The 16380-nt window shown below is 39.1% G+C and overlaps 1 protein-coding gene and 1 pseudogene across 1 annotated transcript in view; both read left to right on the forward strand.

The window, feature by feature from the left end:
• Positions 1 to 12216, forward strand: part of TBCCD1 (TBCC domain containing 1) — a 103665-nt gene extending 91449 nt beyond the window's left edge. The window contains exon 7 of the mRNA XM_088451052.1: positions 11774 to 12216. The gene's annotated coding sequence lies outside the window, so the exon portion shown is untranslated. The remainder of the gene's footprint in view (positions 1 to 11773) is intronic.
• On the forward strand, positions 10781 to 10899 carry LOC148501028 (5S ribosomal RNA; annotated as a pseudogene).
• Positions 12217 to 16380: the final 4164 nt, after the last annotated feature.

A 16380-nucleotide genomic window follows, 5' to 3' on the forward strand; every position in this document is an offset into this window, starting at 1 on the left:
CTTTACGGGTGATAGGCTGTAGAGAAATTAAATTTCACTTGTAAAACAGAACAGAGAGCTCTCCAAACCTTTGTCTCAGATCGTGGTGTCCAATTTGTAGCAATCTCAGACATCAGCGAAGAGTTGATATTCTTTAGGAATTGCTGGAGGTACTAATGATGCTATTTTCCTCACAGGTCATACTTTGGGAAGACAATATTCCTGACAACTTGTACTCCATGAGAGAACCTGCATAGTGCACCAGTCAATCCTGGGGTTGTGCTGACGTAAACATGTTAATCCTAGAATAACTTCATGGGAAGCCTTGGGTATCACTAAAGCTGCATACACACACAGCGATTTTGTTACCAACCGTTTTCTGAACGATTTTCTGTCAGATTTTTTTTTAAAGTGTAATGAACGATTTTTTGAACTACAACAACGATTTTTGGAACTTCCCTTAATGAAAATCGTTCAGTTGGTCAGTCAGAATGAACTACAAACGATAATCATTTGTTCATCGTTATAACTCAGAAACTGAACGATTTTTCTCAACGATTGAACGATAACTACCTTGTTATAGTTATATCGTTCAAAAAAATCATTACATGTGTATACACCTTTAGAACTTAAGATGCTCAGAATAGAGTGCTCCAATACGATCCAAGACTGGCTGCGTCTCCTTAGAGACAGTTCCATTTACCAGAGGTCGTCCTTCTACAGAGGTCAGGGAGATAGAGTGATCAAGAGATGTACAAGGAATTTGTAGCTTATCAACAAAACTAGAGGTCAGGAAGTTTCCTGCTGCTCCAGAGTCTAACAGAGCAGTGACAAAAACAGGTTTAGGCTCAAGATCTACGGCTAAGATCAAGACAGAATCTTTAGATTTTGGGGACAGAATTATTACTCCTAACTTGATGCTCCCAGGACCAGTTAGAATTGGGCGTTTCGCAGCTTACGGGAACAGGAGACCACTAGGTGCCCCAAATCTCCACAATATAGGCAGAGGTTTTTTTTAGATTCTTCTGTGTCATCTCTCTTTAGAGAGATGGGTATGATTCACCTGCATGGGCTTTTCATCTGTAGGAGAAGGAGGTAGGAGGGTAGGAGTGGGTAGCGGGGGTGGCTTGTAACGGTCAGTTCCATGCTTCTCAGCCTGGCGTTCTCTAAATCGTAGATCTATTTTATTGCAAAGAGAAATCATCATTAAGATTAGTTGGCAGCTTGCGGGTGACCAAATCATCCTTTAATCGATCAGAAAGTCTGTGCCAAAAAGCTGAGGTAAGGGCTTCTTCATTCCATTTGTGCTCTGAAGCCAAAATCTGAAACTATACAAAATACTGGCTGACAGGACGAGTTCCCTGTTTTAAAGTCATAATACTGGATGATGCCGAAACTGTTCTTCCTAGCTCATCAAAAATCCTCCTGAATGATGTTATAAATTCAGTATAATTGTCCAGAAGATGGTCAGAACGTTCCCAGAGTGGAGAAGCCCAATCCAAAGCTGAGGCGGTCAATATGGACATGATATAGGCCACTTTAGTTTTAGCAGAAGGAAAGTTATCTGGCTGCAAGGTAAAATGCACATCACACTGATTCAGAGATCTGCGACATAACCTTAGACTGCCGTCAAATTTACTTGACATAGGTAGATGCAACCGGGGAGATACTCTGCAACCTGTCTTATCAAACGGAAGAGCAGGTGTAACCACTGTAACATTTGAAGTAGTCAGAGTAGTTTGCATGATATCTTGATGTTTAACCATTTCTTGAAAGAACAGCCATTTGATGTTGTATAGTTTCCAGGTTTTCCAAACTGGTTGCTATGGTCTGAATTAAATCCATTCTGAACTCCTGTCCCATGGCCGAGTCCATGGGCCAGTGCAAACTGTTAGGATCTGGGTTTGTTGTGGACCCGGGGTGATAATAGGAGCAGACACCTGAACAGATTTAAATTGAAAAGTGGGTTTTTTAATGGGTGAACTTGCAGACATGTACACGGATAAAATACAGTTCAGAATATTAAGAGGATGGTGATTAGAAACTGTAGTGAAGTAAGAATAAATAATGTCCGGGTAGTGGCAGAACTAATAAAAAGTCTTTGTAATCCAAAAGGTCACTGCAAGGCTGCAGACAGGATAACAGTTACTGATTGATACTGGTGAGATGAGATCCAGAGAGGTTATAGAGTAATTGGATTAGCAGCAGCTGATGAATTGAATGGAGAGTTGTACTGAGACTGCTCAATGTAGCATCAGAGAGCTAGGTAAATGGAGGCAGTTGTAGGTACAGGGTTAACTGCACACTCAGGTCCGTTGGCATGGAAGGGTAGATAGAAGGTGTAGGATGGTTCCAGCAGGAGACTGGGAGCAGTCAGGGTGATGTAGGCTGCTGGGAAGCTGGGATTCAGCAAAAGCACAGGTGAGCACTCATACAGACAGGTTTTCAGGAGCACAGGAACTCTCTTACAGCGTGCGCTGTGAAACACGTTGCACTGGCAACTATGGGAAGCTCTGAACTCCCTTATGTACCCAGTGCAGAATCGTGATAGGTCAGAGAGAGCATGTGACATGCCAGGACTGGTGCAGCTAAGTCACATGACCAGAGGCAAGATGGCGGTGCCCATACCAGAGCGCAATGGAAACACCACCAGGCCTACTCCGGCCAGAATGACACAGTGCCCGCAGAACACTTCGCACAGCCAAAGCCCTCCAGGGTCCTCCATTTGAACCCCTGGATTCTGTGGAACTCAAGTGACTAAAAGCGAAGACTCTTTTTCTTCTGGCTATAGTGGCAGGATTAGGGGTGCTCTCCTGTCGCTCCCCATTTCTCATATTCCACCAGGACAGGGCTGTCCTGGTGGTTGTGTCGGCATTCCATTGTAGTCCGGAAACAGTCATTATAGTCTTGACTTTTAGGCAAGACAAGTGAGGGGTGTCGGTTATCTTGGTTAAATGTCATTAGAGCAGTGATATTCAACCTTTTTCGACTCGAGGCACACTGCACAAGATTTTAAAATTGCGAAGGCACACCATCATATATTATAACAAATAACATATTTAATATGTTAATATTTGTTATTATTTCCATTAAATCACATTGCTCTCCACAGGAAAAAGAAAATAACATTGGCTGGCCACAGAAAAAATGAAAAACCAGATTGCTTCCCACAAAAAAAACCTAAAAAACATTCGCTGGCCTATGGCACAGCGGCTGAAAAACGCTGCATTAGAGTTTTAAAGTTTTATCTAGAAAAGTCGGCAAGTATAAAAAAAAAAAGGATAGTTTGATTATATTTCATGATTCTAAGAAAAGATAGTGGTCAGCAAACTAACTATAGCCAGATCGATTTGGGCTACAATCAAGCAAGCATATAAGGGGGCTGAGAGACCTATTCCAGCTAGGATTTCAGCTCATTCCACTCATTTAGTTGATTCTGTGAGGAGACCTGGAAAACATGCACTAGAAGTGTGGCCTGAGGACTAGATTTGAGAAGCACTGATCCTCGCAGAACATTCCTCTCTTTGGCAGGTGATCTGGAACATCTCTAGCTACTGAGAATAGAGGTGGGTAAGACAAGGCTGCCCAAAATAACATATAAGTATCTTCTCTTGCTCAAACATTTGCACATGCTACATTCACTTTTGAAATAAATTAGACGTGCACAGGGCATACAGTAGTACCCTTTATAACTCCTTTCAGAAAAGTGTGACTATTGGTTATCTTTTGGAGTGTGTACCTCCTTGGCATGTGAGTAGGACTACATATAAAAGGAATCCACCTTTATAGTAGTGCATGTACTGTACATCAAGGAAGTGAAATCTGGGTTTTCAGTATACATCTATGTGGAATCCTTAGAGTCAATGGAGTGTCATAACCTGGGTAAAATGTTTGAATTCACACAGAGTCTCTAAACCCTGGCCATTCAATTGATAACCTTAAAAGACAGCTCTAAACTTATTATGGAACTTTGAACAAGCAAGCTGCTGATATGCCTAGTTTAATTATCTTGAGATTCATGAACTATTTTCAATCTGGGTTACTTTGATATGAATATACTACATTGTGTGTTACCTCGTGTGACAAAAGTATATATGTGTGTGTGTGTGTGTGTATATATATATATATATATATATATATATATATATACACAGAGAGAGAGAGAGATATTCTGTGGCACTCATTGGACTAACATCACTGGTAGATACTGGTGTAATCGCACCTCACACCGAGAGGGACTCACTCTCTCACTCTCTCTCTCTCTCCTCTTCTTCTTTCTTCTTCTTCTCTCTTCTCTCTCTTCTTCTCTCTCTTCTTCTTCTCTCTCTCTTCTCTCCCCCCCCCCCCCCTCTCCAGACAGGTATGTACTTGGTAAAAGCAGTGGCTTTTAACAGCAGTGAACATAGGCCTAGATACACACAGGCACATAACTGAAAATAAGCAAATAAACAAAAGAAAATGTCCCAGCACTCATTGTGCTTTACAGTCAGCAGTTACAATATCTGTGGACCTTCCAGGTCCTAGCACCCTAATGCTAACCACCAGCCACGGCCTATCGCATGGCCAGTTTGTCCGGCGTCATGTGTGTGGGAGTTTTAAACCCTTCCTGTGTTCCAGTGATTATTCCAGCTGGGGCTGTGTAATTGTGAAAACCTGGCAATCCACACCTCCACTGTTAATGCAGAATGCCCAGGTTTCACTCCATCCTCCAGGGAGCTGATTCCACCAGAATGTGGGCAATTCAGATGAGAGACAACCCCTCTCACCACAAAATATATATTTCTTCATATACATCAGAAAAAATAATGGAGGGGCAACAATAACCATTCAAAATTATACATCCAAGCAAAATTGTCTGTCAACACATTATTTGAAGTCAGAAAAGGAAATGTATTCCATAATGCAGCAGTAATGGTAAGATGTAGTGCCCAAGCACCTTTATCAGGGGATGCCACATACATTATATACCTGTGTAAAAGCCAATCTACTGAAAAAACTGTCTCCTATTGCTAAAAATCCCAGTCAAATTCTTCGTATGTGTATCAGAAACAGGAAGGGAATGCATCACATAAGTAATAAACCTGCACATAGCAGCCCGTACCGCCGTAATCTAGAAGCTTGCGCATCCAATGCAATCACCGGTAAACTGCTAACATGGACGCAACCAGTAAGTATATGTATATCAGGAGTTCACATGACAAATCCTATACACATAAAAATATTTTTATACATAGAAAGGACACCACAAAGAAATAATGTTTGCATTACTTGTACAGTATATCAATTCTCATAGTGGAGCATTACATTAATACATAGATATATAAATGACAATTTACTTATACAACACAGAATGTCAGGTATACCCACAATATTTACAAATGAGTACATTATTTCAAAACTATAGGAAGCATGAACATCTACTAAGAGATCACCAAAAAATAAATTCACAAAAAGAATGCAAACGTCAATTCATTAAGTGTCATTGGTGTAGTGTTCATATGATGTGTCCAATGGATCTCTTTATACAACAATAACTATTTCTATCTCCTCCATGCTGTAATGATGGAATCTGTTTAATAGGCATGAATTTCAAATCGCAAATAATCTATCCAGCTTGGGTGAAATTTCTATTCTTTTTTTTTTTTTTTTTTTTAATTAATATTATTATTATTCAAAAGGGTGGATTCCATTGCTTCCTGGGTCACTGTCCCAGGTGGATTGTCATGAGATGCTGTGCCTAGAGGTGTTCAGCCTCTTGCTTACCATTTGGTAATAAGGGTGAAATTACACTTTGTGTCTATCTTATTCATTATATGTGTGTGATGTGCTAATGTGTGTGAATGAATGAATTTGGTGTGATGTGGGTTTTCTTTGTGGAATGTGAGCAAGCACCACACAAGACCATAAAATGCAATTTGAATCGAGCTCATGTTCTGATGTTTCAATTAGAATTGCAGGGATACGTGATGTAGGGTCGGGAAAGGGAGAGTAGTGGGAGGGGAGGTAGATAGATATTTGGTAGGCTCACAGTGTCAGTCCGGCCTGATGCTGTGGTATTCACAGTTCAAAACTTTATGTGCGGTTAGTCCACTATCTTGTTGACATTTGTGATGGAGTGATGCAGTCACCATGTCGATGGTTATATTGTCAACATGTTTCATGTTGACATCTGCAGAATGTCACCACGTTTACAATGTCCACATTCTGCAGGAAACGGAGGGTTAGGGTTACTCACTGGCGAAATAGCTGGATGACAGCTGGAAGTTGCCAATGTATGCCAACAAGCCAAGAAATGTGATATAAAGAATATCAACAAATTATACCCAGCCAGTGATGGAACATAGTTGTAAGGAAGGCTCTTGGTAATTTCCCACAGTGAAATATCATGCAGTGTCTTGCTTGTGGTTTGCAAGTGAATCAAGTGATGTTCAAAGGATCAGCCAACGGTAAATCTGTGATTTTACAGGTGCAGATATGTAGATTTTTTTTTTTCTTCCCTAGACCAAGTAGTTTCATCTATAGTACACTAATATGTGGTACAGTATTGATTAGGAAAGCCTATTCTGGGATCCCAGGATTTAGTCTCATTAAATCCAGCATTTTAATCCCAGGATTGGAGGCAGTAGTCCTGGGTCCTGGATTAGTTAAACCGGGCAGTATTCTGCAGCGTCATTCAGTGCTAACTTGTTCTGGGCTTGGGCAGCGCTGGGCTCTTCCGGTGGCTCAGATGAGATCCAGGCTGTGACTTCTAAACGACTATGCGGCATCATGACGTCATAGGTCTCTCAGCCACATACCGTCTGTCCAGCCCTTACAGTGCACTGTCTTCACAGTCTCTGCAGTAATTTAGTGACTGAGGCAAGGGAGGGACTGGAAGTTCCTCTCTTCATCCACTTCGTCACTGCAAGTTGAAGTGACTGAGCTTGAGGCACAGTGAGAGTCTGACATGAGGTCAGGTCATTTTTCAGTGGGGCGCTGGGGCAATAAATGTGTTTTATTTTTTTCCTGTGGGGCTAATGTACGTGCGGTTATTGAATATACCATAATTCTATAATTTTCTGGTTCCGATTTTATTACTTTTTTGAACATTGGTATCATGCCGGCTCTATTGACAGCCTTTTGGCACTGGCCCAGTGGGGTAACCAACTGCTCAATATCTTTGGAATATTTCTGTGTGTGTGTGTGTGGCCAGCTGTATAATGTAGGTAAACCTCTAGACATTTTTCAAACCGTTTTCTTTTGGGGCCCTTCCATATCTACGACTTGCGGACAGTAAGTGAACAGGTTTTACATTTTTTTATTAGTTAGTTTTTTTTGGTGTGGTTTTAAAGTCGCTGTACATCTCTGTATATCATTGCCATTTTGCCCTCTAAATTGCCATATTTATTATATAGCAGCTTGGGACATGGGGATTATAACTCAAATTCCAAACTGACCAGATCCCTCCAAACCGCATTTTTAAGACTATGCTGCGATTTTTTTTTATTTTGTTTTTACAAATTACTTTTTTTCTGATTGGTTGATTTAAAAATATGTGCAATTTCTACCTCACCTGCACTTTATAAGGCTGCCTTATATTAATAATAGGGGTTTAGGAGTTATTGGTTGCAGAGGGATTACTGAAATAATGTAACTTGCTTATTTTTTAATGAGTATTTTTTGTGTTTTTTTTTATTCTTTTTGCTTGTTTAAATTTGTCGGTCGTTGTATTTTTTGCTTTAACTGTTGTCTGTATTGTTTGTATGTTAGTGTTAGTGTTGTTTTTCTCCTCTGTGTTGTATGACTTTTGTCTGTTCTATTTGTATTTGTTAGAATGGCTAGTGTGAGGAGCGTGTATGAGGCCAGCAATAGTACTCATCTGGCAAGGCAAAAACTGGCAGAAATGTTAGATTTAGTTATAAAGAGAATTGTACTCAGTATCAAGAATTATCCCAAGCACACTTTTTGGGCAGCTAAACTGGACAGAAAATGCCATCTATGGGCCCTAATAGTCTACTGGTTTTTTTTTTTTTAATAAATCCAGTGGTGTGTAACCTGCCTAGAAGTGCTGTTCTCGCACATTGTAACCTATGTAGTGCGCCTAATATTGGCTGCCTCACCCAGTACTTTCTAGTGTAGAATATACAATGGATGGTTCTGATAATTTTGCAAGGATCTCATCTAGTATTTTATATCTCCCCCGTTATGTGTCATCACTTTTAGGCGTAGCCTATTCTGCCTAGTGTAATACTACGTATTGCGCCTAAATTGGCTGACTCGTCTAGATCCTTCATGGATAGAAAGAATCATTTTTGGAATGGATGTCCCAAAAATGGCTGCCTCACCTCTACATATATTGTATTTTATGTAAATAAAAACCTCTGTATTTTGTTTATGGTTTCTGTATTATATCCAAATTAAAAGTAATGTATGTTCATGGTATCTGTAAAGTGCCTTGATACCTATTGAAGAAGAGCGCTATATAAATAAAATTATTAAAAACACCTGGAAAAGAGTCAATTTAAACAGGACGTTGCTTGATAAATTTACTGCCTTGTACTGAAATACAAGAAAATTATACTGTATGTCAGTTTAGAATCTACTTTTTAAAGAAACTATAATCCTAATAAAGTATTACCTTCTGCAATAACTCCTGTAGTGTCCTGAAGGATTAGATACAGGTCAAAAAGTTGAGAATGCAGCCATTTGTATTCCCTGTGTATAAATCAACAACTATACAATGTGTATTTCTACAAACAAGGACTGCCAAGCTGTCAGTTACGCAAAAAAAGAAGGATTCTGCACAGAACTAATACTATATGAATAATTATATAATTTATAGTTTATTTACTATAGACCAACTCTCCTACATTCTAATAACATTATCATAAGTAGTGTTGGTGGTGCTCCCAGAGCCTAGATTTTAACATGAAACAAAACAAAGAAGAAAGAAAGGCTCTTTGTTGGGGCACACTTGGAAAATATTTGTAATATGAAGTTAATTAAAATATAATTTTTATTGTGTCTTACTAAAATTTAAGAGGTATTATGATTAGGGATGTGCAGGCTCGGATAGGTTCGAGTTTGCACGTGGAGTTCGGATTTTTCCCTCCAAAAAAACGGAACTCAGAACGAGGCAAAACGTCATCTTACATGGACGAACATCATCATTCCTGGACAAAAGACCAGGAATGATGATGTTCGTCCATGTAAGATGACGTTTTGCCTCGTTCTGAGTTCCGTTTTTTTGGAGGGAAAAATCCGAACTCCACGTGCAAACTCGAACCTATCCGAGCCTGCACATCCCTAATTATGATGTGTTATATATAAAAGGAATTTTTCTTTTTGAGAAATTGATTTCTAAATGAATTGCGGGTGTTATTATACCTGACACCCTAAATTGATCAATTGGCAAAAATATTAATTAAAGTCTGCATTCCACTGAACAACTTTCAAAAAGTGTCAACTATCCACTATGCATGAGTCAATATACACAGATAATAAATTCTGCTGTTTGATTATATGTTTGCTGTACCATGTGCCGTCCTATCCCAATCCTCAGACAATGTAAAACTTACAGCACCTGGTATTCCTAGGTGGTCTCCCATCCAAGTACTGACCAGGCCTCCTACTATATCGCTTCCACGATCAGACGAGATTGGGCAGAATCAGTGGAGTATGACTGTAGGTTATGGTTCCTCATATAGGTGAAATTTGCCCTAGCACATGGTCCCATGCAAATGTAGGACTGTCTCTTTAAGAAAAGTCAATTTGATTAATAAAAGGCATAAGTCAAAAAAAGTGATGCATAAGCATATTTTAATCGCAGAGGACGCGCATTTCGCCCTGGTTAAGGGGCATGGTGAGGTGATCAAGCTATAACTAGGGCGAAACGCACGTTGTCTGCTTACCTGCGCTACACTGGGATAGCCAGTCGATGTACAGACCGGCCTCCATATCGCTGCAACACTCGGTATTGTATCAGCTGACGAACCCATCTGTCTGTTCAGTGGTCCCTTATCTAACTTACTCCTTACTCTGAGTATTCTTGCCTTTTAAACCCATGACTCACTGAATGTATTGAAGACACTGGGCTTGAAACAAGGCCTTGTACAATCACCCATATGCGATGTATGATGTTGCTCTTTACCTTTAATGACCCTCAATACGTGTACAGGTTGAGTCTCCCATATCCAAATATTCCGAAATACGGAATATTCCGAAATACGGAATATTTTTAGCATGACTGAGATGGTGAAAACTTTGATTTTGGATGGTTCAATGCACACAAACTTTGTTTAAGGCACAAAATTATTAAAACTAAAGTATAAAATGACCTATAGGCTGTGTGTATAAGGTGTATATGACACATAAATGCATTTCATGTATGTACACACACTTTGTTTGAGGCACAAAATTATTGAAAATATTGTATAAAATTACCTGCAGGCTGTGTGTATAAGATGTATATAAATCATAAATACATTCTGTGTTTAGATTTGGGCCCTATACCTAAGACCTTTCATTATGGTATGCAATTATTCCAAAATACGGAATATTCCGATATCCAAAATAACCCTGGTCCCAAGCATTTTGCACCTGTATATCCTTTTTCTGATATACTATGCAAATAGTTCTGTATATATATTCAAAACTATGCTTGTAAAAAGGTTTTTTATATGTATGCAGTATCTGATGTCTCCCTCTGCTATATCACAAGCTTATAACTGTTTTGTAATCAAATGGACTTTTCTTAAAGAGACAGTCCTACATTTGCATGGGACCATGTACTAGGGCAAATTCACCCATATGAGGAACCATAACCTACAGTCATACTCCACTGATTCTGCCCAATCTCGTCTGATCTTGGAAGCGATGCAGTAGGAGGCCTGGTCAGTACTTGAATGGGAGACCACCTAGGAATACCAGGTGCTGTAGGTTTTACATTGTCTGAGGATTGGGATAGGACGGCACATGGTACAGCGAACATATAATCAAACAGCAGAATTTATTATCTGTGTATTTTGACTCATGCATAGTGGATAGTTGACACTTTTTTGAAAGATGATCAGTGGAATGCAGACTTTAATTAATATATTTGCCAATTGATCAATTTAGGGTATCAGGTATAATAACACCCGCAATTTATTTAGAAATGTATTTTTAAAAAAGAAAAAACAATGTTTTTATATATAACACATCATAATACCTCTTAAATTTTAGTAAGACACATTAAAAATTATATTTTAATTAACTTCATATTTCAAATATTTTCCAAGTGTGCCCCAACAAAGAGCCTTTCTTACTTCTTTGTTTTGTTTCAAGCTGTCAGTTACTGCTCATTACGGGGCCTCATTTATCAACGAGTGATAAAAATTGTGTATGATAATGGTGCTCCAGCCAGTTGGCTTCTAACTCTCATCTGTTTGAAAAACAACAGTTGGGAGCAGATTGGCTGGCGCACCATTTATCATACGCAACAAGTTTTATCACTCGTTGATAAATTAGGCCCTTAGTTAGAGGTGCTTCTTCTAACATGGCAACCTGCTGCAGAGGAGTAACAGAGTAGGATAGATACAATAATTTAAGATTACATACTCTAATTGTTAATGTATATTATCCAGCTTAATAATGAAAACTTGGCTATATACAGTAGATATTGAATAGTTTCTTTACTTTCTCTTCAGCAATGGTATATATGTGTTTATTTGCAATTTATCTATTTTACACTTATGCACATCTCATTATAATGGCTTACCTGAAATATAATATGCTATGGGTGTTATATTTATAACACATTTTTTATTTTTCTTAGGTTTATCGCAGTTAATCGCCTTCATCTTGGAATGTGGAGAATTAGAATTTTGTCAAAGATTTAACAATCTATTAAAAATGCAACACCTATAGTATGTATATCATTGTAACTCATCAGTTGTGTTTAGGTTGATAAATAAGCCTTTGAAGTGTATGTTTTGACTTTAGGGTAGAAAGCAGAGCGGATACACTAAGCAGTTAGAATGTAAATTTTTGCGCCTGGTTCCAGCACTTTTTTACGCATTGCAGACCGTTGCATTAAGTTTATTTACTTTTTTGTATTTTATTTTTTAACATTATTGTAACATTTTAACATTATTTCTGTAATACTCAAAATTTCATGTTTAAAAGTTATGAATTTCTAAATTTCAAAAATATTAAAAACAATGTTTACATAATCGTTTGATCCCAATGCATTATTCAGCTCACATACCACAGTGAAATAATGACCAAAGTTAAACTTAAGAATTAATAATTATTATATTAGTCTCATTAAGTTAAACCATAATAAATCATATTTGTTCTGCTCCTGTGTTAAATGTGTGTTTACTGTTGAACAGAATGTACTCATATTCTGTATCTCAGACTAAGGTCCTATGGGCTATTTTGATACATAATACCAGAGTTTCTAATACCATATTTGTATTATTGTTTATTTATACAGCACCTCCAATAATGAGTTGCTGTTCAGAGAATATTCGTCATGCACACCAGTCACCCTTAGCGCTTAGTCTAAACTCCTAACAGACTAGGATACATTTTAGTCAGCAGCCAATAAATCTAGCAGTATGTAAAACGCTTAACAAGACTGCACTGATTGATATGCAACACTTGTACATCTGTGTGCGATTGAGTCTTCCCCTCCCGATTTTCCTTTCCCCTCTGCTTACTTCTAGCATCAGTTCCTTCTCCTCCCTGCCTCCTGTTTTACACGGTTTCCTTTGCTCATGACTCCTCCCTTCCTGCCTCCCCATCCACTCCTGTTCTCACTGTTCCCTCCCTATCACATCTGGACTTGCACATGTGCAGTCCAGATTTTAGATGGGGCAATGGAATCTGGGATTTCCACCTACGCTCATGGGACAGCGTGAAACTTTGTGTTGATCTGGCAGTTTCCAGCAGGATCCGGGAAGGTGGCAACCTTGCCCCATTCCCGATATCAATAATATTAAAAGTTAAGTAATAAATTCAACATTTTATTCAAATTTAAAAAAAAAATGCAGAAAGATATATTTAAACAGTAATGCGCAGTACACACCGACACATTGCTACTGGTGCTTTTGTTGTTGGAACGGAAAACATATTGAACACCCCCCATGTAAGTAAAAATTACAGTGTACGAAACCATAAGCATGTCTTGTACCACACCCTTGAAAGTTTACATGCAATCCTGGTTAAGAACCAGTGAACTAAGAGTTGTGGGAAAAGCTTTATACATAAGGTAGTAGAAAAACAATTGTAGCTACTGGTAATAAAGTGAGGGTGGATGTCGCCTTAAGTTAAAAATGGCAGATTCCTCGGCTTGGCTCCGCTTTATAGAGAGGGCCCGCTCCATCATCCAGCCGCTGTACTGCTACAAGGATCCCTCAGTTATCCGCACAACGTGTCAGGCAGCCTTTACACCCTGTTGTTCTGCCATGCGGAGTGCTGGTTGCCTGGCGAGTCCTCTGCCAGGCCTTCAACCCACTATGAGCTGAATTTACTTAGCCGCGAAAAGTGCTGTCTGACGAAAAACAGAATGAATTTGCCTGTTTTGACGCAATGTTTTCTCCATGCGTGTCCCTGCTTTTCTCCCTATTCAATTGTAAAACAGGCGAAAAAGCAGATAGGCAAATTGTTTTACAAAGCGAAACTAGTGAAAAGGACATTTTTTGGGGGGAAATCAGTCTGTTTTTTGGGGGAAGCTTCAGTGACCCTGGGAATCAATATAGAATAGTAGTAGTAACCCTAATAAAGGTAAAAAGTTAACTAACTTTGAGGCAAAGGACTGTTATATGCATATTTGTAGAAAATTATAAAAAGCAATGTTTTTTCTGAAAAAGATGTACCGAGGTTATATATCTTCAAAAATGAAGATTTAAAAATCTTAAATACACCTGCTGCAGCCTCCTACAATCACACAAACACCTGTCTCATCCATATAGCCCCCCAAAATACCAGGCCCCTCACGTTTTACCCATTTTCCAACACTTTTTTTTAATTTTCGCCCCAAAAATCACATCATTTTCGTTTTTGTTTTTTTAAAATTACCGGTACGTATTTTTTCACTTATTAGTCATTAGGGGGGTGAAAGGGTTCTGGATCAAATCCTCACATTTGCACCCCAAAATAGCGATTTTGCACTTCCAATTCACCTGCCTATATGTTGAGAAACTTTTTTGCCTTTTTTTCCTTTTCACGTAGGCGAAAACGTCCTGGAATTCAATACAGTGAAAAGTAGAAAACAGGTGAAAAGTGCAAATCGGCAAAAACTTTTCTCCAAACGGCACTTTTCATGGCTAAATGAATTTGTCCCTATGTCTGGCTGTGCTCGCTACCGTGGGGTTGTCGACCGCATCGTCAGGTTGGCCCTACATGCAGCTCAACCTGATGATGCAACTGACGACCCCATGCAGTGGGATGCGGCAGGGGCCAGCATATCGGGGCCGGGCATTGGATCGTCTAACATGTACTGGGCACCTGATATTTTGGCCTGTCAGCGCAGGGGGTGGGGGGAGAGTGTGTACCCAACTTTTTATTTAGTATATGAATAAGTTGCATTTAAGTAAAACATAACTTTTATTACATTTTAATCTTTTAAAAATGGGGTGTTGTGACTAAAATGAGAGAAATAATATAGCCAAGACCAAGAGTATTATTTTAATATAGACCTTTCACCTCATGAAAATCAAATGAAAGGCAGAAAAGATAACTCAAACAATCAAATAGGGAAAATAAATACAATATATAGAGACTCCTACCATCTCATATGGTTATCTCCATATTTACGTTTGAAGTGTTCCCTATTACTGAGCTGTCAATTTAAAGCAAAGCCTCCAATGCATAAACATGAAGTGAGGTAAATGTGATCACATCAATCATCCATCTGTAGACAATGCCCTATGGGCTGTGAAATGATGCCAACAGTAAATATGGTGCTGTTTAGAACAATAGCAGGATGCAAGTAACCTCCGACTATATGCATACCAAAGAAGCTAGCTGATTTTTAATGTGCATAAAGTTCAGTTACACATATGGTCACAATAAATTGAGAAACAGGAGGCACCATCAACATACATCATCAACAAATTAGTATATTAGAGCTTTCATAAACCATGAATAATGTAGCAGGTATCTACTTGTATACTCACATTTCATGTCACATATTGCTAATGTGTGTGATTAATCCAAAATCCGGTACCACACCGGCAGTTCCCGGCAGAGAACGCACTGTCAGTGTGACAATGGAACCTAAATCCTTGTGAAAGTTCAGCTCCTCTTGTCACTACAATGAGGGCGGTGAAGGTATATCACATGAGCTGTAGTCAACAGATAAATGTATTAAATCTCTAATATCTGTGACTGTTCCTGGACCATATTGTAATTTAATTCTGAGGCTCACATGGGGTCTAGCCTCTACTCTTCCCTCTGTTCCCTCTTTAACAGAACTGCCCATACATGGTGCGATATGCAGCTTGCGACATGACCTGCGATCCGACAGACGTATCGGACAGTCCCCATACACTGAAATATCGGGTGGCCGAGCACCCCCTCTTCACAGCGCTGCATGGGATCGTACATCACATCCTCAGATCAAGTGAACATGCAGTAAGATCTAGAGGTGCGATGTACGACCCCACGGAAGCGCGCATTGGCCAATATCGTGCTCACACACAATACGATATAGCAGCGATAACGTATCAATCCATCGGATTGGCTTCTATATCACACCGTGTAAGGATTGTCTCCCAGTAGGGTGCTCTCACTAACTACCAATCACATGACTGAATATATTTGCTCTCCTCTCATTCTGGGGCTGTCTCATTGCCCTTCCTTCCAACACCTCTGAACTAGCCTGCTCTAAATTTGGTACGCCATCTCTTGCGGACCCTATGTGTGCTTTCTCTAAAGTCACTGTGTCAGGATTACTTTACGATTATGTGTTAGTGTTCATACCAGATTTAGCATATTTATTTGTGTATCTTTATGATTGATCCATACTTTGATTACATGTAAGTTATGATTTCCTGTCTCTTGCCTTTCCCAGGGTTGCCACTTATATTTAATAGGTTGTCACTGTGTTTAGTTTAACATATGATGTCTCGGACCAGTCCCTATCCTAGTTATTTTCTCTGCTCAGTTTTATTGCTTATTTCTGTTTTTCTACCTCCAGTGAAGTTTCTGGTTGTCATGTTCCCCTCTGCTCCATCCTAACACCTTGAGAGTGTTCTACATTATTACTTATAATGTACAACACACTCTATTATTACCTATGCAACCTTTTGGACAGGCCCAGACTTCAGCCTTCCTTAAGCCGTGAATTTATTTTTTAAACAAATTTTTTTTATTGAAGCATCAAGTGTCATCATTTATATACAAACATTGTACTGAACATAAGAGCAAGTGTTC

The sequence above is a fragment of the Taudactylus pleione genome, unplaced genomic scaffold, assembly GCF_031769625.1.
Source record: "Taudactylus pleione unplaced genomic scaffold, aTauple2 ptg000536l, whole genome shotgun sequence".
NCBI classification, from domain to species: domain Eukaryota; kingdom Metazoa; phylum Chordata; class Amphibia; order Anura; family Myobatrachidae; genus Taudactylus; species Taudactylus pleione.